The sequence below is a fragment of the Sus scrofa genome, chromosome 15, assembly GCF_000003025.6.
Source record: "Sus scrofa isolate TJ Tabasco breed Duroc chromosome 15, Sscrofa11.1, whole genome shotgun sequence".
NCBI lineage: Eukaryota > Metazoa > Chordata > Mammalia > Artiodactyla > Suidae > Sus > Sus scrofa.
Genome location: NC_010457.5, coordinates 125,513,078 through 125,533,998, shown reverse-complemented (window position 1 = coordinate 125,533,998; position 20,921 = coordinate 125,513,078). Strand labels below are relative to the sequence as shown.

The following is a 20,921-nucleotide window of genomic DNA, read 5'->3' as shown; positions in this document are numbered from 1 at the left end:
GAGCAAGAAATATTTTATTAAAGATATCCTTATTTAAGGTTAAAAAGTACCTCCACCTGTGACTTATAGTGCAGAATATATTCAAAACTGTTTTTTTTCTGTCATTTTTCTCCCTCCCTTTCTGCCTTTCTCCTTGCCTTCTCTGTCTCTCTTTTTCCCCCTTACCCCTCTTTCTGTTTCTCTGTCTCTCCTCCTCCTCCTTCTTCATGGAAAACTGAAGCCTTGTTAAAAGTGTGGAAATACATCCACGACAGTAATTAGATCACTTGCCAGTGAGATTGCTGTCTGAAGTAAGTCCCTCTTCCAAAGGGCAAGTTGTAAAAGCAAGTCTGGGATGCCTTGCAAGAGTTCAAAGCTTTTATTCAGCTTTGGGAAAAGGTCCAAGCTCATGATGTGAAGATATCATCTGTCCCTTTGTTTTCTAAGTAGAAAGACCCAAAAGAAGACATGAGTAGCTAATGGAGTGATGGATTATTCATATTCGTGCACAATTACTTTTCTGATGAGTGTGGGTAATTGAAGCAGTTGAGGTTAAAATCCAACCTCCTTACATCTGGCTGGGAGAGTGGATGACATAATTGATTGAGATAGTTAGCATAGTGCCTGATACTCAGTGAGTGCTTGATAGATGCTAGCTGCAATGATTTTGTTATTATTGCTACTATTTACTGAGTTCTTACTATGTGCTAGATGCTCTGCTAAGAGCTTTGTATTTCTTCATGCCCTTTATTCTTAGAACAATCTTTTTAAGTAGGCATTCTTCCTTTTTTTCTTTCTTTCTTTTTTTTTTTTTTTTTTTTTTTTTTTAGCAGCCACACCCACAGCATATGGAAGTTCCTGGGCCAGGGATTGAGTCCAAGCTGCAGCTGTAACCTACACCACAACCGTGGCAATGCTGGATCCTTTAACCTACTGTGCCAGCCTAGGGATCAAACCCATGCCTCTGCAGTGATCCTAGTCAGTTGGATTTTTAACCCACTGCACCACAGTGGGAGCTCCTTGAGTAGATAGTCTTAGCACTTCCGTTTTACATTTGAGGAAACTGAGACAGACTGGATGATCACACAGCAGGTAGGTGAGTGGTGAAGTCACATCATCACAAACATTATTATTATTCTTATTATTATTTGGTTCCCTGGGGCATGTGGAAGTTCCTAGGCTAGGGATCGAACCTGTGCCACAGCTGTAGCCCTAGCCACAGGCAGTGACAATGCCAGATCCTTAACCCACTGCACCATCAAGGAACGCCACAAGCACTATTATTATTATTGTTATTTTTTTGTCTTTTTGCCATTTCTTGGGCTGCTTCCTGCGGCGTACGGAGGTTCCCAGGCTAGGGGTCAAATCGGAGTTGCAGCCGCTGGGCTACACCAGAGCCACAGCAATGCGGGATCTGAGCCGCGTCTGCAATCTACACCACAGCTCATGACAATGCCGGATCCTTAACCCACTGAGCAAGGCCAGGGATCGAACCTGCGACCTCATGGTTCCTAGTCAGATTCGTTAGCCACTGCGCCACGACGGGAACTCCCACAAGCACTGTTATTACCATCATTACTTACACCGGCCTTGGGGATTATTGCATAGCTATTATATAGGATAGGGATTTTGGGTGAGAGGATTTTAAAATAAGCTTTATTCAAATTATAACACGTGTTTAAGTTTATTAGAGAGAATTTGGAAAATTAAAAAAAAATTGACTTAAAAAAAGAAAATGACCCCCCCCCCCCAGCTAACTTACTCTAACAAGAAGACTTGGATTATCCTAATGCTGGCTTCAAACAAATTCCAAAAGAATGTATTTAGTGCCTTTTCAAGGATATTTCCATAAAAGTCAGCTTTTTTCATATAGAAAGTACTCCTATACCACATAATTTTGTACATCATCCTACCACTTAATGAATGAGTTACAATTTATCTATGTCTATTTACTTCTACTGGACTACCTCTTCCAGAAAAAACACTCCTTATGGGCAGCCCTCTTGTCACATCATCTTTTCTTTTCTTTTTTTTTTTTTTTTTTTGTCTTTTGTCTTTTTTTTTGTTGTTGTTGTTGTTGCTATTTCTTGGGCCGCTCCCGCGGCATATGGAGGTTCCCAGGCTAGGGGTCTAATCGGAGCTGTAGCCACCGGCCTACGCCAGAGCCACAGCAACACAGGATGCGAGCCGCGTCTGCAACCTACACCACAGCTCACGGCAACACCGGATCATTAACCCACTGAGCAAGGGCAGGGACTGAACCCGCAACCTCATGGTTCCTAGTCGGATTCGTTAACCACTGCGCCACGACGGGAACTCCCACAACATCTTTTCATCCTTTGCTCAGTACCTGCTACATAGTGGGTGCTCAGAAAAGATTTAAATACATACAAACATATTCACAACTATATGCTCAAAGTTTTCCTCTAAGTCTTTCACAAAATGACCTCAAAGACATGGAAAATGCAGGGGTGGTAAAATCTATTATATCCACATTTTTTCTTGCCTATCTTGCTTGTGCAGAAGGAAGAGAGATGTTAGAGAATGCCTGTAGATTGTCATAAACTTAATCAGAAGGTGACCCCAGAGGTACTAGCGTTACCGAAGCAAATCACATAGCCCCTGGCACTTGGTATGTAGTGACTGACCACACAAATGCTTTTGTAACTATCCCAATTTGCAAGAACTCATGGAAGCAGTTTGCTTTTAACTGACAGGGCCAAGAGTATATCTTAGTGTAGGCTCAGGGCTGTGTTAACCCTCCCACTGTCTGTCACAGTGGAATATGCAGGGATGTTGATCATCTTGATATACCAGAGACTCACACACTAATCTACAACACTGGTGCTTCTGGGCCCATTGGACTTAGAAGAACAGGAAATACCAACTACTCAAGACACATGTGAGCCAGTGGGTGGGAAAGAACTCCAATGTCTGATATCAGTAACTGTGTCAGTTAGGATTCAATCATGACAATAGCTATCCGTCATTTTAGCAGAGACAATTTAATATAAAGCATTGGTTAGACAGGAGGGAAAGTTGAAAAGGCTCAAAGGGAATCCTCTATATCACAGAGGTAGTAACTGTAGGAGGTAGTGCCCTGACTTAGGGAACAGAGGAGAGAGATTGGCGTTATTGGAATCTAGAATCTTAGCGGAGGAATCTCCTTGTGCTGGGCCTGGCCCTGGCCTCTGACAAACTTCAGGACTTGGGGGAAGGCCTTGCTTAGTTAGCGATATTCAAACCTCCTATTGAGGGAAGAATGAGAGAAATAATACTAGGAACTATGTTGGACAGATTGTGAGACTAGAAAATGAAGGTTCATTCAAGGTTGTTGGAACATCAATTTATACTTCCCCTGTTGGGAAATTTATTTGACTTGACGTATTTCAGGAATGGGATAAGGAAGTAAATATATAAGATGAGGTAATATTTAATAAAACATAGGTTATATTTCATGCAATCTCTCACTTTCATTCCACTTTAAAAATCAATATTGGCAGGAGTTCCTGTCGTGGTTCAGTGGAAATGAATCTAACTAGTATGCTCAGTGGGTTAAGAATCCAGCATTGCCATAAGCTGTGGTGTAGGTCACAGATGTGGCTTGGATCTGGTGTTGCTGTGGCTGTGGTGTAGGCCAGTGGCTACAGCTCCAATTGGACCCCTAGCCTGGGAAACCCCATATGCCGTGGGTGTAACCCTAAAAGGACCAAAAAAAAAAACAAAAAAAAAACAATATTGGCAGAGATGAAATGCCTACTGAAAACAAGTAGAAAGTCAACAGAAATGCAATGACTGATTTCTAGACCTGAGAGACAGCAAATCTTGAGTCCAGTCCATGGTGGGAAGTATGGTGAAGCATCTGGGCCAGGCAAGACCTTAGTTTGAATCTCAGCTTTATCACAAGGAGTGGCATTACTCACATTATTAAGCCTCCTCGTGCTTTAGCTTTTTCATAATTGTGGTCATTATTACACTATTACACATTGAACTCTAAAGAGTTAAAACAAAATGCTATTGAACCTCCAGCACTTATTATGTGGTTCATTGTGGGTCTGCTCCTCCTCTAAAGGGGATTCATATCTATGACCCACCTGCCTTTTTCTGATCTCTAATAATTATTTATGATGCTCCCTTTTTTTTTTTTTTTTCCTCTAGCAGATGCTGAGAGTTTGGATCTGTTTAGGGTGAACTCCTGGAACTACTTCACTTTCTTGACACACACATGAATTTAGGAATTCTACATCGAATATTGAATATAAAGGGTTAGAGGATGCCAAGCAGATGTCCTCCAGGAGTCCAATAGGCAGAGGCTCAATAAGAGTGGCAATAATAACAACCAGCACAGAAGTGACCCCCTAAAGACAGGAGAGAAGGCAAAGAGTTTTGAAATCAGATGAAGAGTTCTTGTTGTGGCCCAGCAGAAATGAATCTGACTAGTATGTATGAAGATGCAGGTTCGATCCCTGGTCTTGCCCAGTTGGGTTAAAGATCTGGCATTCTGGTAAGCTATGGTGTAGGTCACAGACACAGCTTGGATCTGTCATTGGTGTGGCTGTGGTGTAGGCCAGTGATTACAGCTCTGATTTGACCTCTAGCCTGGGTGCCTCCATAGACCACGGGTGAGGCCCTAAAAAAAAAAAAAAAAAAAAAAAAAGACAACAACAATAACAAAAGAAATAAGATGAAGATATGGAATTCAGAAGATACAGATTTACTTAAACTTTAGAAAAAGGAGTCAGAGAATAAGAATTTGTCTTGGTGACTCTGGGCATTTACCAAAGGATTAGGATTCCAATTTAAAGAGACCAAAATTTTATCCTTTTAGAGAAGGATAGGGCAATTCATCAGCTTTCCAAAGCCTGTTGAGAATATCTGTTTAACTCTTATCTGATACTCATCAGGCATCTGATTTTTTAAACTAATTTGCTTTCCTTAGCAGACTTGTACTCTAGAAAGAAAATGCCCTCTACTAGTGTCGTAGGTCATAGACTAGATCCTTCTTGCTTTATAGTTTAGTAAATAAACAATTGATTTCCTGTTACTTTTTTTTTTTTTTTTTTTTTTTTTTTTTTTTTTGCTTTGTAGAGCCACACCCACAACATATGGAAGTTCACAGGCTAGAGGTCAAATTGGAACGACAGCTGCCAGTCTACACCACAGCCACAGCCATAGTCATGTAGGAGCCTAGCTGTGTCTGCAACCCACACCACAACTCACGGCAATGCTGGATGCCCAACTCACTGAGCAAGGCCAGGGATCGAACATGCATCCTCCTGGATACTAGTAAGATTTGTTCCACTGTGCCACAACAGAACCTCCTGTTACTAATCAGTTTTGTATGAATTCAGCTGATGATGTCATACTGAGGCTTAAACTGGGGCAGGACTAGCATCAAATTTATTAGGGCTAGTTTCCCATATCCCTAGCATATATATGGATATGTTAGGGGATCCCCAAAGTCCTTCTAACCCCAAATTATCTTTCTTACCCACCTTTTATAATACCTGAAATGCTACAATTCGATTTATGCCTTTAGACTGTAGTTCCAGAAGTTACCATCAGGTGAACTCTATTCAAACTCACAAATTCTTATTGGGTAAGTCTTTAGTGCAAAGCATTGCTCTGAGTAAAGGAACAAAACAGAGATTTGGATGATGATAAAGTGAGCTTACCTCTCTCAAGAGCCACGAAACAAAATGTAAGATACAGTGAAAAGTTAATAGTATGTTAGAAAATTCTGAAAGGAATGATAAAAACCTTTATGAAATAGAAATTCAGAGAATCAAGGGGTCCGTGGATATGGGAGAAGACAGTGACTTGAATTGAGACTTCAGAAGAAGAGCGAGTAATCCGTTAGTCATCATCAGCAATTTAGCTTTGATCTATTAATTAGATATCCAGTTTCCCTGGAAAGAAGAGAAGGATATGGGATAGATGGGATGGCCCAGGGGGCTAAACAATGAGATAAATGTGGGTGGAAGGCCCTAAGACCAGCACCAAAGAAGGCTGAACTGTGACATAGCCGGAAAGTTTCCAAGGAGCATTTGTTTGACTGTTTGACTACCATCAGAGCTTTGTTGAACTGTGACCTGAAGTTACTTGGTGCACTTGAACCTCTATTTGAGTAAAGTGTGTGTAAGTAGTGGAAAGACCCCCTGTACATTACCTGGTAACGTCTTTGGAAATCACGAAGTAAAAGGCAAACTGGAAACAATCATGCTTAATATGTTGTAAGTAAATTGTTATTTATGGCATGTTTGTGTCCCTCTCAAATTCATATTTCAATATGAACCAACACCCCAAGGTGATGGTGTTTGGAGGGGGTGCCCTTGGAAGGAAATTAGGTTTAGATGAGGTCATGATGACGGAGCTCCCATGGTGGGATTAGTATGCTTACAAGAAGGGAAAGAGACTAGAGCTCCCCCCACCTTCTCCCCATCTGGTGGGGGCACAGCAAGAAGCCAGCCATCTGCAAAACCAGGAGAAGGGTCATGTCAGATACCGAATCTGCTGGCACTTTGATCTTGGATTTCCCAGCTTCCAGAACTGTGAGAAATAAATGTCTGTCATTTAAGCCATCCTGTTGGTGGTATTTGTTATAATAGCCTAAACTACAACACAAATCAATACCAAACACACTATGAAAGAGACTGCATTCCTTCAACATTTTCCAGAGGCAAAAAAACTCACAATAAAGACTGGCTATGGCTTGACAGGAAGAAAAACTCCTGTTTTTAGTTTTCCAGTCGATTTGACAATGAAATTGGAGTTTTCACACTTTCAGCTTTCTTTGGGTTGAAATCCCCGTTGTCAGGCAGGGGAAGAAGCCATTGTGACCCACACAGACTCAGGAGGGCATCTGGGTCACTCTGCCCAGGCCATTGCCATTCTCTTCCTCCTCCTCTGAAAGGAACAGAGGCTTTGACGTCAGGTGCAGATGAGTCATCTTTCCTCTCAGGGCCTCCGGATGGGATTTGCAGGCTGCCTTTGCAGGAGCTATTCTGTTTGTCATTCACAAAAAGTGCGTTGGAAAAGCTGAAGGGAAATGTTTGGATGAACAAGTGATTAAATTTCTATTTTCAAAGCAGAGAAGCCGCTAGCTTACTCACAAAAGCAGCCTCATCCACTCCCAGGCACCCTACGGGCACACAGTAAATGCTTGTTGATTGACAAAAGCATCTGCTGGGTCCTTGTAAATCTGGGTGTTGAAACTGAATTTTCAGATATGATTATGTGGTTGGAATACAGTGGTTTGTGTTTATTTATTCCTCGGAGCCATGGAATGTCACTTAGATTCATTGGATTTACATAAAGAAGTTAGTAACATTACTGGCCCCGTTATTATGAACATTCTGAAAGGAAAATGAATAAGGACCTTTCTGGAACTTTATCTGCAGGCCACATTCAATAGAAGGAAAAGTGAATTGTGTTCTAAGGATGATTCTTTGTTTTGCTCCAAAGCTCTCATCAATCTTTCAACCTACTTGAGAACCTGTTAGGGAAAAGAATAAAAATATCTCCTTACTTGCAAGCAATGTAGAGGAATGATCAAGAATGAACAAAAGGAAAGAGTGTTAGTCCTAGATTCCTCCATCCTGAGACAGGATATAGCATGATTGCTTTGCTCCCATGTAACTGGTAGGGAATCTGAGACCCAGAGAAGCATGGAAAATTAGCCAGGGATGCCTAGGAACTATAGTCTAAGCCTTCTTTTCTTCTTTACCCTCTTGGGGGACTCTCCATGGCTTTATATACTATACATGTTGATGACTCTTACATTTTTTTCTCTAGCTCTAGGGTCCAACTGTATATATAACATTGTGCTTTACACCTGTATGTGACAATCTGAGAGGTATTCTAACCCTCATAGTCAAAGTAGAACTTATAATTTGCACAACATTGTAAATCAAATTTACTTCAACAAAAATTTTAAGATTCAAAAACAAAAACAAAAACAAAGTGGGACTCATGACTTTTCCCTCCCAAACTTGTGTTTCCGTCTTCACCTTGAGGAAGGACCTCCATAAATCATCTTTGGTTTCCCTGTTCTCATTCTCTACACCCGATTCATGAGCAAGACTTTAAATTTCTACCTCTATTCTTTGTCCCTCATTGCCAAAATGATGGCCACAGAAGTATCTGCTTCATAAAATTATTGCGAAGAGCTTGCTACTCATAAGACATTCCTGGCACAATGGTACGTACTCAGTAATTACTAGTTGTCCCTGTTGTTAACTACATACCTGCTTCACATGTATTCGTTAAGTGACCAATATGTTAATTTTGTGTATTCCAGAAGACTTCTGCTGTGTCAGAGAGCAGCCCTTAAAGTGCACATTGACAGGGGTTCCTTCCTGGGGGCTGAGGGTAAATTCTGTCATTCTCAGAAGTGGTGTGGAAGCTGTCTGGGAGAGCTACAGCTGTGGAGAGAGGTGGGAGGCAGTGTGTTGAAATGGAAAGTGGTAATAATAGAAACTCATGTTTATTTAGGACTTATTCTGTGCTAAGTACTGTGACCCATTTTTCTATTTTTTCCCCACAAAATGACTGATGCATGACTGGGAAGTTATATTATGACGCACATCTTATGATTCCTCAGATGACAGAAGCTGTGTACAGTCCATTTTCCTACTTGAACCCACTTCTCATCCTCTACCCCCGTGCTTAGTTACTGCATCGTTACCTCTCAACCACAATGGCATTTCCTTAGGGAAGCCTCCTCCGACCCTCATGGAATCCTCCAGATCTCTCTGTGATATGTGGTCATGGCATCACCTATCTTTCCTTTCTTGCATGCATGGTAATTTACATTAATCTACATGCCTATTTAACTAATCTGCCTTCCTGACTAGATTCTATACCTTACGAGGTCAGGTTTCTGTCTTGTTTTCCCCACCATTGTAATCTCAGAGCCCAGCCACACTCCTTCCCAATGGTTGGCATGCAGGAAATACCTACTGAAAAAGTGGGCATCAATACTGCAGCAGAATGAAATTCTCCCCAAACCTAACTGTGACTCTTCTTTGGACTCTGAAAAATACAAAAGCCAGTTTTATTTGAATTGAATTTTTGTACTTGTCAACTCCCACACTTCTCATTTCCTTCCCAACTGATTTTCACTCTAGACAATGGTGAAAAACAAAATTTGTCTTAAGCTCTAGAAACAAAGAGAAGTCATAGAAGGAAGGAAATTGAAAAGAGATAGCACTGGGAAGTGAAAAATTAAACTAGGACACTTTCTAGCATCTTTAAACTTTTATTCTATTGAGAATATTTAAGAAAAATATAAATAATTGTATTTTCCTCTTTGAAACTAAACAGACACAGTCTCATCTGACTCCTGTACAGAATTATCTGTGCATTCATAAGAACCCTTTAGAAGAAAAGCTTGATATTCTTTAAAATTTTAAATGGCAGCAAAGAGAGGTTCTGCTGACAGCATGAAACTGTCATAAATGAAAAATAGTACCCCTCCAATTAACATTGTTTCTTGAGTCCAGCTTAACAACAACAACAACAAAAAAACCAAGGAAATTCAAAAGGAATCATCAAATAGCAATATTTTAATATTTTTTACTTATCATTTGATAACAAATGTCATTCAGTACTTTATTATTCCTGTTAAAGTAAGAATGACTTTAATTCACCATGAACCACACAAATGGTTTTAATCATTCATGGCAGTGATTTCCACTAGGACATATTACGAAACTAGCTGGAAGCCTGATGAAACTCAGAGGAAAACTGCAACATCACAATGATGATAATATCACTAGAGATGGCAAAAAGTGAAAAAATGATCAATAGAAACTTGTTTACTCACTCAAGTGATAGTTTATGGAGAGGAGAAATGATTCGGAGGGGAGAGATCAAAACACTGAGATGGTACCTCTGGACAAGTTCAGTTTGATTAATATGTGTCTTGGGGTATTCCTCCTTGGGTATATTTTATATGGTACTAATTGCACTTCCTGGATTTGAGTGAGTGGTTTCTTTACCATGTTAGGGAAGTTTTCGGCTACTATCTCTTGGACTATTTTTCCTGTCCCCTTCTCCCTCTCTTCTGGCACCCCTATAATATGGATGTTTGTGCATTTAATGTTGTCCAAGAGTTCTCTGAGACTCTCTTCATTTGTTTTCAATCTTTTTTCTCTTTTGTGTTCCACATCCATAATTTCCACTAATCTGTCCTCCACCTCACTTATTTGATCTTCTGCCTCCTGTATTCTGCTGTTAGCTGCTTCTAGTGAATTTTTTATTTCAGTTATTGTATTTTGCATCTTTTCTTGTTTAAGTTTTATATCTTGTATCTCTTTGCTCAGTGTTTCCTGTAAGTTATCCATCTTTGCCTCCAGTTTGTTTCCAATGTCTTGCATCATCTTCAGCATCAACAATCTAAAGTCTTTTTCCTGGAGGCTGAGAATCTCCTGATCACTTAGCTGATTTTCTGGGGTTTTTTCTTTCTCCCTCATCTGAGTTATAGTTCTCAGTCTTTTCATTTTTATAGGTTTTTGGTGTTGTGACCTTTTTCCAGATAATAGAGTTATAGCCTCTCTTACTTCTGGTGTCTGCCCCCTTGTGCGTGAATTTGGTATGGGGGGGGCTTGCTGTAGGCTTCCTGGTGGGAGGGACTGATGCCTGCCCACTGGTGGGTGGAGCTGATTCCTATCCCTCTGGTGGGTGGGGCTTTGTCTCTGGGTGACATTAGAGGCAGCTGTGTGCTTGGAGGGACTTCAGGCAGCCTATTTACTGATGGGTGGGGCTGTGTCACCAGTTGGATTGTTGTTTGGCCTGGGGCTTCTCAGTGATGATGCGTGGGGCCATATTTTCCCAAAATGGCCACCTCCAGAGAAAGGCACGCTGATGAATATTCCCAAGAACTTTGCTTCCAATGTCCTTCCCCACAACAACCCACATTCACCCCTGTTTTCCCAGGATGTCCTCCAAGAACTTCAGTCAGGTTTGACCCAGCTTCCTATGGAGATTTTGCTTTGCCCTGGGACCCAGTGCACGTGAAAGTCTGTGTGCACCTTTTAAGAATGGGGTCTCCATTTCCCCTAGTCCTGTGGAGCTCCTGCATACAAGCCCCACTGGCCTTCAATGCCAGATGCTCCGGGGGCTCTTTCTCCCACTTCCAGATCCCCACACGTGGGAGTTTGATGTGGGTCTCAGAACTCTCACTCCTGTAGGTGAGTCTCTGTGAACCAGTTACTTTCCAGTCTGTGGGGCTTTCCACCCGGGAAGTATGGAGTTGCTTATATTGTGTAATCGCCCCTCCTACCTCTTGATGTGGCCTCCTCTTTGTCTTCCAGAGTAGGATATCTTTTTGAAGGTTTCTGGCCCATTTGGGTGAAGATTGCTCAGCATTTGGTTGTAAATTTTGGTGTTTTTAGGAGAGAAGTTGAGCTCCAGTCCTTCTATTCCGCCGTCTTAATCCCATCCTCCACCTCTGGACAAGTTCAGAAGGAAACATGAAAGGTGTGAATTCAAAGACTGTAAGATGTGATCAAGTCTGATTGTGCAGAGGCCTATTTCAAATGTAAAGCCAAATCTCTTGTCTGGAATTTGAATTTTTCCTAGGCTTTAACAAGTTAATGTTTCAAGCAGGGATAAGATTTTCAGAAGTGTGTATGAAAAATATATTTGCCATTTGGGATTAGATGTAAGAACAATAGACTGAAATTACATTATTGATGAAGTTACTGGGAGATCTCTGAATATGAATTGGAGCCAGTAAGAGAAGTTTACATAAGAAAATTCTTTCTGAACCAGTGTTCAACCTGAAAAATATGGACTTATATGATGGGAGGGAAATGGCAGAAAGGAGGGAAATGGTAGAAGAGAACAGGAAAAAAAATGAAAAAATGAAGAACTTCAGATAGGAGGGGCATCTAGAATTCATATTTTTAATTTTTTTAAAGTTCCCTTTTTAACATTTATTTTATTTTAATTTACACAAGCAAGTTTGAAACTTTTTTCTTCTATAGAGATCCTTTTGAACGCTCTATGGAAAATATATTCTTCTTCCCTCACAATTATCTATTTCATTCAGGTTTTTTTGTTTGTTTGTTTTTTGTTTTGTTTTTTTTTTTTTGTCTGCATCTGCAGCATATGGACGTTCTTGAGTCAGGGATGGAATCTGAGCCACAGCTGCGACCTATGGCAATGCCAGATCCTTAACCCACTGTGCTAGGCCTGGGATTGAATCACCTCTGCAGGGAATGGAGCCATTGCAGTTGGATTATTAACCCACTGGGCCACAGCAGACATTGCCATTTCATCTAGTTTTTCAAATGTATTGGATAGAGGTTGGCAAAATAGTTTTATTTTAAAAATTCTTCTATTTCAATGATTGTTTTCCCCAATATCATTCATTTTATATGTTTGACCTTTTTCCCTCAGTTAAGTTAGTGCTTTGCTAATACTGCTGATGTTTGAAAAAATTAATATCTTGTTTTACTAATTAGATATGCTGTTTTTCTGTTGCCTCCCTCATTAATTTCTGTTTTTATATTACTTGTGTTACATTTTGGTTTACTTTGTTGTAGAGGCAATGGTTTTTTTTTTTTTTTTTTTTTTGGTCTTTTATCAGTAGTTGAGAATTTAGCTTTTTTTTAATTCTTTTTTTTGTATTGATAAAATGTTTAAGGCTTCAAATTTTCCTCTACTAGCACCTTTAAACGTATCCTACAGATTCTGAATCATAGTGTTTTGACCAGTTGTAAAGATTAATAAGGGACAGTAAGTCTTCTTTTGGCTTCCCTTACCTATATTTGGCTCTATATAAAAATCTCTCAAGCACTCAGTTTTTTGTGTTTTGTTTTAAACTGGATAAGTTTCGTGGTTTTATTAACACAGATACAGTGTGCACACGAGCCCACTATTCATTTCAACTTGGGGTCTAAGCCGCATCTGCCACAGCTTGTTGCAACACTGGATCCTTAATTCACTGAGGCCAGGGATCAAACCAGCATCCTCATGGATACTAGTTGGGTGCTTAACCTGCTGAGCCACAATGGGAACTTCTGTCTATTCATTTCCTTTGCTGTACAGACGGGGTAGGGATTGATGACCCTGATGGCCAGCTGGGCCACTATCTCCACAGTGGCTTTGTGGTTTTTGGAAGAGACATTGTGAGCAATCTCAACACAGTAAGATTTGTTGCACATCAGCAGCACCTCAAGCTCCTTTACGTTGTGTACCAGAAACTTCCGGAAGCCACTGGGCAGCAGGCACTTTGTTTTCTTTTTGCTCCCATAACCAATATTGGGCATCAAGATCTGGCCCTTGAACTTTCTACACACCCTATTGTAAATGCCTCTGGATTTCTGCCAGTTCCACTTAATTTTGACATATCAGTCTGACTGGTGCCAGATGATCTTGGGATCTTGGGCTTCACAAGGGGTCTGAGAGGGGCCATGATGCCAGGTGGAAGATGGCTGCCACCTCCGCAAGGCAGCGCCAAGGAAGACTCAAGGACTCAGTTTTGTGACCATAATTCTTTAACAATATGGCTTGCAATGTTGATTTAAATATACAGATGCTAGGGAGCGTAATATATTTCTAGAGATTTATGAATGATATATAGGCCCATTTGGTCATAATTTAAAGAGTAATAAATGTCTGAGTCAAAAATAATATTTTTTAGAAGTTCTTTTGTTTCAGCTGTATAGGTCCTTATATCTACTTGGTAGAAGTGTTTTTCAATTCAAAGTTTTTAAAACAACCTTTTTATTTTGGAGTGAGCTCTTATTTACAGAACAACTCTAAAGATAGTACAGAGTTCCTGTATAGTCTTCAATTAGTTTCCCCTATTGTTATTACCTTAGGTTATCATAGTGTATCTGTCAAAACTAAGAACTGACGTTGCTGTGCTATACTGTGAACTATACTGTATGCTTTATTTGGCTTTTTCAGTTTTTCCATTAATGTTCTCTTTCTGTTCCAAGATCCAATCCAGGGTGTCCCATTACATTTAGTTGTTATATCTTCTTCTTCTTTTTTTTTTTTTTGTCTTTTTGCCATTTCTTTGGGCCGCTTCCGCAGCATATGGAGGTTCCCAGGCTAGGGGTCTAATCGGAGCTGTAGCCGCCGGCCTACGCCAGAGCCACAGCAACGCAGGATCCGAGCCGCGTCTGCAACCTATACCACAGCTCACAGCAACGCCGGATCCTTAACCCACTGAGCAAGGGCAGGGACCGAACCTGCAACCTCATGGTTCCTAGTCGGATTCGTTAACCACTGCGCCACGACGGGAACTCCTATATCTTCTTAGTCTGCTCTGGCCTATGGCAGTTAAACAGTGGCTTTCAGATTTCTAGGAGGAAAGGCCTTTTAGCTTTTTAAAAATATTGATAATTACTAATTTTATTACATTGTCATCAGAGAGAATTATTCTTCTTTTTGGCCATGTCCGCATCCTCATGGAGCCTAATCAGGTTCATTAACTGCTGAGCCATGAAGGGAACTCCTGGTGTGTGAGATTTTAATGGTATGCTGTGATACCCATGGATTGCCTACTCGCCAATCAGTGAACTCACTCTGTTCTCCTTGCTGATTAGAGGACAAGTGAGTTAGTTTTAGCTTTTGGCAATTATAAATAAAGCTATTACAAACAACGAAAAGGAGTCTCTAGGTAAAGATGGTGGAGAGCAGTTACAGCTCTGTGTTGGCTGCTTTCAACCTGTCTGCTAAACTTGTCCAGATTGAATATGCTTTGGCTGCTATAGCAGGAGAAGCCCCTGCAGTGGGAGTCATGGCTGCAAATGGTGTGGTATAAGCAGCTGAGAAATGTGTGGTATAAGAAAACTGAAGAAACAGAAATCCATTCTGTAGGATGAGTGAGGTGTACACAAAGTGGAACTGATAACAAAGCATAGAGATTTGGTGTGGGGGGCATGAGACCAGATTGCTGAGTGCTGGTGCACAGAGCTGGAAAACTAGCTCAACAATGCTACCTTGTTAACCAAGAACCCGTTGTCACAGCTCTGCTGGAACAGAGTGTAACTTCTGTGATGCAAGAATATACCCAGTCAGGTGGTGTTCCTCCACTCGGAGTTTTTTTTAAACTTATTTGTGGTTGGACTGACAGACAGCCGTGTTTATTTCAGTCAGATCCATCTGGACCTGACTTTGCCTGGAAAGTCTATCAGTGGGCAAGAATTATGTGAATAGGGAAATTTTCCTTGAGAAAAGATAGAGCAAAAATCTGGAACTTAAAGATGCAACTCAGCCAAATTAACCCTCATGGCAAGCTTTGGAGGGCCAACGACAGATTACGTAGAAGTCAGAATCTGCAGTATAGCCAGGCTTATAACATTTGCTCTAGCTGAAGTAAAGGATGAGTTGGCTGCCATAGCATAATAATAAAGTGACTGAAAAACCCAGAATTTTAGATAATCTATCTACTTAAAGATATATAAAATATACTTTGTTTTGCCAGCTTTTTTGCATCCTTGTTTCTACATAGTTTAACAGACTGTGTTTTTAAAAAGATGTTTATAAATCAGTAAATTGTTAAATTTTATTTAATTGTTGGGTAAAAGTGCCCCACACCCTTTTATACCTCTATTCTCTCCTCTATGGTCTTCCAACTGATTGGAGAACAACTCTGCCATAGTCTATAATTCCTAATTTTAATTCAAAACTCAGCCCTGAAGGCAACTCATTTATAAATTTTTCCTTGAGCCCCTGGCCTGGGGGAGATGTCCCTCTTATATTAAGCCATGTAGCTGTTCCCAATACATTTGGTTGCAAGTTACTTTCCAGCTTCGTCTCTCACTATGGTCCACCATACCCTTATGAGCAGGTTTGCATAGTAGTTAAAAAGAGGACTCTGATAAGGGACTGCTAGGATTAAAATTCTGGTTCTATTATTTCTTATTATGTGATCTTGGGCAAATTTCCTAACTCTGAGCTTCTTTCTTTGTAGGCAATATGGATATTTTAAAATTACCATCCTCTGGATAAAATTGGGTGTCATGATAACATGAGCTAATTTACTTAGTAAGTTGCCTCAAACTTACTAAGCACTATGTATTAGCTGTTATTATTAGTGGTAGTTATGTTAGCACAAGTTCATGTGCCAGATGCACAGTGAGGACAAACAAATTGAAATGTCAGCGTTTGGAGCAGAGAAGGGTTTATTGCTGGCCATGCAAGGAGACAGGTGCTGGTGCCCCCAAAGAGCCCAAACTCCCCAAACCCAAAATTGTAAAACACTTTAAAAGTCACGTGAGGGAGGGGGTTGTCAGGGTGAATGATGAGCTCATGTGAAATCTCTGATTGGTTGATGGTCAGGTAACAGGGTGGTGTCACACAGGTTAAGTATCAATCCTTAGGTGCCAGTAGGACTGGGGGCTATCATGCTCATGATCATCAAGTAGTTAAGTTCTTCCATTTGGTGATAGTTTTACTATCTGTAAAACAACTTGGAAAATGTGCATCAGATACTGTTACCTAGGTACCTCAGAGAGGAGTTAAGCAGAGGATATGGGGTAAGGGCCTGCCCTGGGAAAGCCCCATAGGGTCCTGTTTGGTTACAGTTAGCAACAGAGTATCTTATGCTGGACTTGGCTTGTTTTCCCTTAAGTATGATTCATATTGGAAGCCCCAAACCTGAAGTACAAGAACTTGCTATTATGTTAAAAGTTCAACCTATTGTTAAGTACACAGAGAGAAGGAAGTCAAGATATATATCGTGACATAGGGTGGAATGTAGTGGACTCAACCCTGAAAAAAAATATCAAGAATGGGTTAGAGGTCAGAAAGAAAATCCTTTATTAGGTTTATTCTGATGAAGGTGAGAAGATCAGTTTGGCTGGAGGTGACATTTGCATCAATGCAGGAGTGGTATTAGATGCAAACTATTGCCTTTGAAATGGATAAGCAATGAGATCCTGCTGTAAACACAGGGAACCATATCTAATCACTTGTGATGGAACATGGTGGAGGAGAATGTGAAAAAAAGAACATGTGTAAGTGTGTAACTGGGTCACTTTGCTGTACAGCAGAAATTGATAAACATTGTAATCAACTATAATAAAAAGTTAAAAAAAGAAAATTGAAAAAAACAAAAAAATAAAAAAAAAAAGGGCTTTACCTAAAGAATTATTTCAAGTTATCCTTAGAAGAGGCTTTAGATTAGATTACATTGAGATTTACTTTAAGGGGCTAAAAATTATCCACATTTATTGATTATTTTATTTTACTTTGTAAACCAAATTATAGTATAATATATTACATGTATTTTATGTTTCAACTAAGGAAAAAAACTTTGGGTAATTTTCACACATTTGGATGAATTTTCTTCTCCTTATGCCAAGCATTTATAAAATAAAATGGTTGGATGAGATGATTACTAAGGCAGTCTATAGTCTTTGAAGATTACCTTACCTCTGGCATTCTATGACATTTAAAAAACCCCCTTCTGTTTTCCTTAGATGATTTCTATAGTAGAGAAGGAATTGCAATATAGCAACAATCTTAATGCACTTTTCTCAATGGAGGGTCATTTTGAGTTTAATAGGATTAATTTGGCTGACATGTTCAATTTTAAAAGGAATCTCTGTTCTTGTGCCAGCCAGTATGGATTTTGACAGGCTAAAAGCTCAGAAACTGCCAATGTCACCCAGGAGTATGGCCCCTTAAGCTGTGAATCTGGCTGAAAGCTGCTTGCAGACACTGGTTGCTGAGATGATGACTAGATGGTTGGACAAAACGTTCCATTCCTGGGCTCCAGATGGGACAAATCCTCCTTGTCCTTCAGGCTATCCCAGCCCATTCTCTGGGACCCCCTTCTCAATCTGTACTAAGAGGATTATCAGATTTATAAGGTCATCCACAACACACTTGAAAATGAACTTCACACTAAGAAGGTTCACTCCAAAAATCAATGCAAAATATTTCTGTTATGAAGGCATCATTGGCAGCTCCATAAACTCCCCTGTTCAGCTATCCTCTTTCTGCATCCTTAGACTCACACAGGAATACCTTTCTATTGGTGGTAGTGGTGTTTTCAATAGCAACTCTTCTATTTTCTTCCAGGTCTAGCGGGTCATTTTTAAACTCCAGCTGCTTAAAAAATTTGCATATTAAACTTCTTCATCTGGATTGGAGTGACGTTATCAACCGAGGGCAGGGAAACAATAAAAATAGGGCCAATCCAGCAGAAGCTGACTTACTGGGATACAGAATAGATTACCCGCTTCCACAAGAAAGTATTGCCAGTTAGCCAGATAGGATGTATCTCTATCTTTCCTCCAAAGATGAGGGTGAAGGAGGGAATACCAGAATAAACCAAGTATTGATCTAGGGAACGAATTTCTATGACTAGCATGTTTTTGCACCTTGAACTTAGTTGGTGGGAGAGGACTTGCCCAGGAATAAAGGCATGATGATGCCATGAGGTTACCTTCTGCCCTGGAAGGCAACAGTCATATTGGTTAAGACATATACCTTAGTTTGATTTCAGCCTATGCCCTACTGTACATAGATATGTGACCTGGGCAAGTTAATTTCTCTCTGTGTTAGTCTTCTCTCTAAAGTTAGGGTAATAATGTTTCCCTCATGGAGATGTAATAAGATGAGATGAGTTAATTCAAATGCTTGATACACACCAGTTAATTTAGACCCTAGACAATTTTTTCCCCCCTCTGTATTCATTATCCCCAAATCCAGGCTTCTTGGTCCAAAGTGATATTTTATTGCCTGAATTAGATTGGAGGCAGGGGCAAAGGAAAGCGAAGGCTAGTTTTCAGGAACTTTGTAATTTAAAAATAGAACAAGGTCAGTCCTTTTATGAAAGGTGAGAGGAAACCAGAGTCATTTTTAGTTTTGGTATCAGAGACCAAGAAGATGGTAATACTGGGGAGTGGGAAATTATGAGTGAAAAACATTTTGAGACAGAAGACAAGATTAATTGCTGGTATATACATGCTGAGGCATTGGTAAAGCACCAGAATTTCTCTAGCAAGCAAATTCAAGAATTGGGAAAATAATTTTTTTTTGTTTTCCTCTAGAAATTATGGAAAGATTCTGAGTATAATGTGATTTCGGTGACTTTATTTTCGATATTTTTGCTCAAGATTTTAAATAGTATATGATTTTCTTCCGTCCACCAGCCCTTGAATACACTTAATTTTTAAATTATGCCTTTCTTTTTGGAACATTGTGTGTTTTTTTCCTCTAAAAATTAATCCTTATCTGAACATGTTTTGATCATTATTTTATTTTAACTTAAATATCAGAAGAGTTCATGAACAGAGTACACTTTCTAGAATACTTTGTGGAGTTCTCACTACCCAAGATTGTGTTCATTGCTTACTACCTCATTGAGTCACAACTCAGACATTTATCTAAATGGAAGTCCATTTGGAAAATGACTCCGTTTCAAAAGAGATGTTCTAAGAATAATCCTATTAGTCTAGAAACTTGCTAAGCTTATTAACACTAGACACATTTCTCTACAAAGGAGAAGAAAAAAAATGCAAATAGAATGAATGTGACAGGTAAATCATAGAAAATATATTTAATGTCAGAAAATAATAATTGCATTATATCCAAATGTCAGGTTCATGCCAGGACAAACATGATGAACTTTTAAGATCTAAGCTTGATAAACTTTAGATGAAAAATGAAAATTTCAGCCTCTCTTCAGATATTTGGATCAGTGTGTTTCTTTACATAGCATATGTATTTTTAAATAAGAGAAAAGAATATATTAATATCTGTAATATTTATTGACATATGTTTTTCAGTTTTAATAGTCTTTTTACTTCCTGAAGATTTAGATTTCCATCTCTTCAGGCCAAAGAACTTCCGTTAGCATTTTTGTCAGTGCTGGTCTACAGGTCATGAAATCTTAGATTTGTTGGAAAATATCTTTATCTGATCTTGGTTTCTGAAGGATAATTTTGTTGGAATTTTGCATTCACTATTAAAAAATGTCATCACTTTTTTTTTTTAAGTTTTATGGCTATGTCTGTAGCATACAGAAGTTCTCGGGTCAGGGATTGAATCCTAGTTGAGACCTATGTGGCAGCTGCAGCAACAGCTGGATCCTTTAACCCACTGTGCTGGGCCAGGTATAGAATACTTGCCTCTGCAGCAACCCAAGACATTGCAGCCCATTGTGCCATAGCAGGAACTCCCTCCAATTTTAGCACTTTAAAGATAATCGTGTCTGATAAGGAGTCATTGATTCTTGTTCCTTTACATGCAATGTGTTATTTTTCTTTGTCTACTGGTAAGATTTTCTCTTTGGTTTTCACCAGATCAGCTATAATGGGTCTAGGAATAGTTCTTTTGGTATTAATTCTGCTTGGTGTCCACTGTAAGTTTATTACCCTTACCAAATTGGAAAACAATTTAAACTTTTTTTTTCAAAAATATTTTCTATCCCATGCTATCTTTCCTTTCATTCTGGGACTTCCATTACACATTTAATAGACATTTTTATATTGCCCCACAATTCCCGGAGGCTTTTGTTGTTTTCCATCTTTTTTTCTACTCATCTTTAGGTAGGATCACGTCCCTTGATCTGTTTTCAAGTTGGTTGATCTTTCCTCTCTTATCTCCACTCTGATGCTAAGCCCATCCAATAACATTTAAATTTCAGATATAACATGTTATAGGTGTAGAAATTGTATTTGAGTCCTTTTTATAGTTTATTTTCTGAGATATTCTAATTTTCACACACTATGACAATATTTTCCTTTATATCCTTGGGCATAATTATAATACTTGCTTTAAAAACCTAGTCAGCTAATGCCAACATCTGGGTCATCTCAGGACCAGGCTATATTGTCTTTTCTTTTGAGAATGGGCTATGTTTTTCTATTTATTTGTATGTTGAGCAATTTTGTATTGTTTCCCGGACATTTATAGAAATGCTTGATTCTATTATGTTCTTTTGAAGAATATTGATTTTTTTAAAAATC

The 20,921-nt window shown here is 39.4% G+C and overlaps 1 long non-coding RNA gene and 2 pseudogenes across 1 annotated transcript; 1 reads left to right on the top strand and 2 right to left on the bottom strand.

Annotated features, from left to right (window-relative positions):
• Positions 5,070-11,314, bottom strand: LOC102160902. Its single transcript, XR_002339065.1, has 4 exons — positions 11,264-11,314; positions 8,941-9,012; positions 8,226-8,402; positions 5,070-7,474 (listed from the first exon to the last, which is right to left on the bottom strand). It is a non-coding gene; the product is annotated as an uncharacterized LOC102160902 (long non-coding RNA).
• On the bottom strand, positions 12,540-13,402 carry LOC100620456 (annotated as a pseudogene).
• LOC100620359 lies at positions 14,624-16,465 on the top strand (annotated as a pseudogene).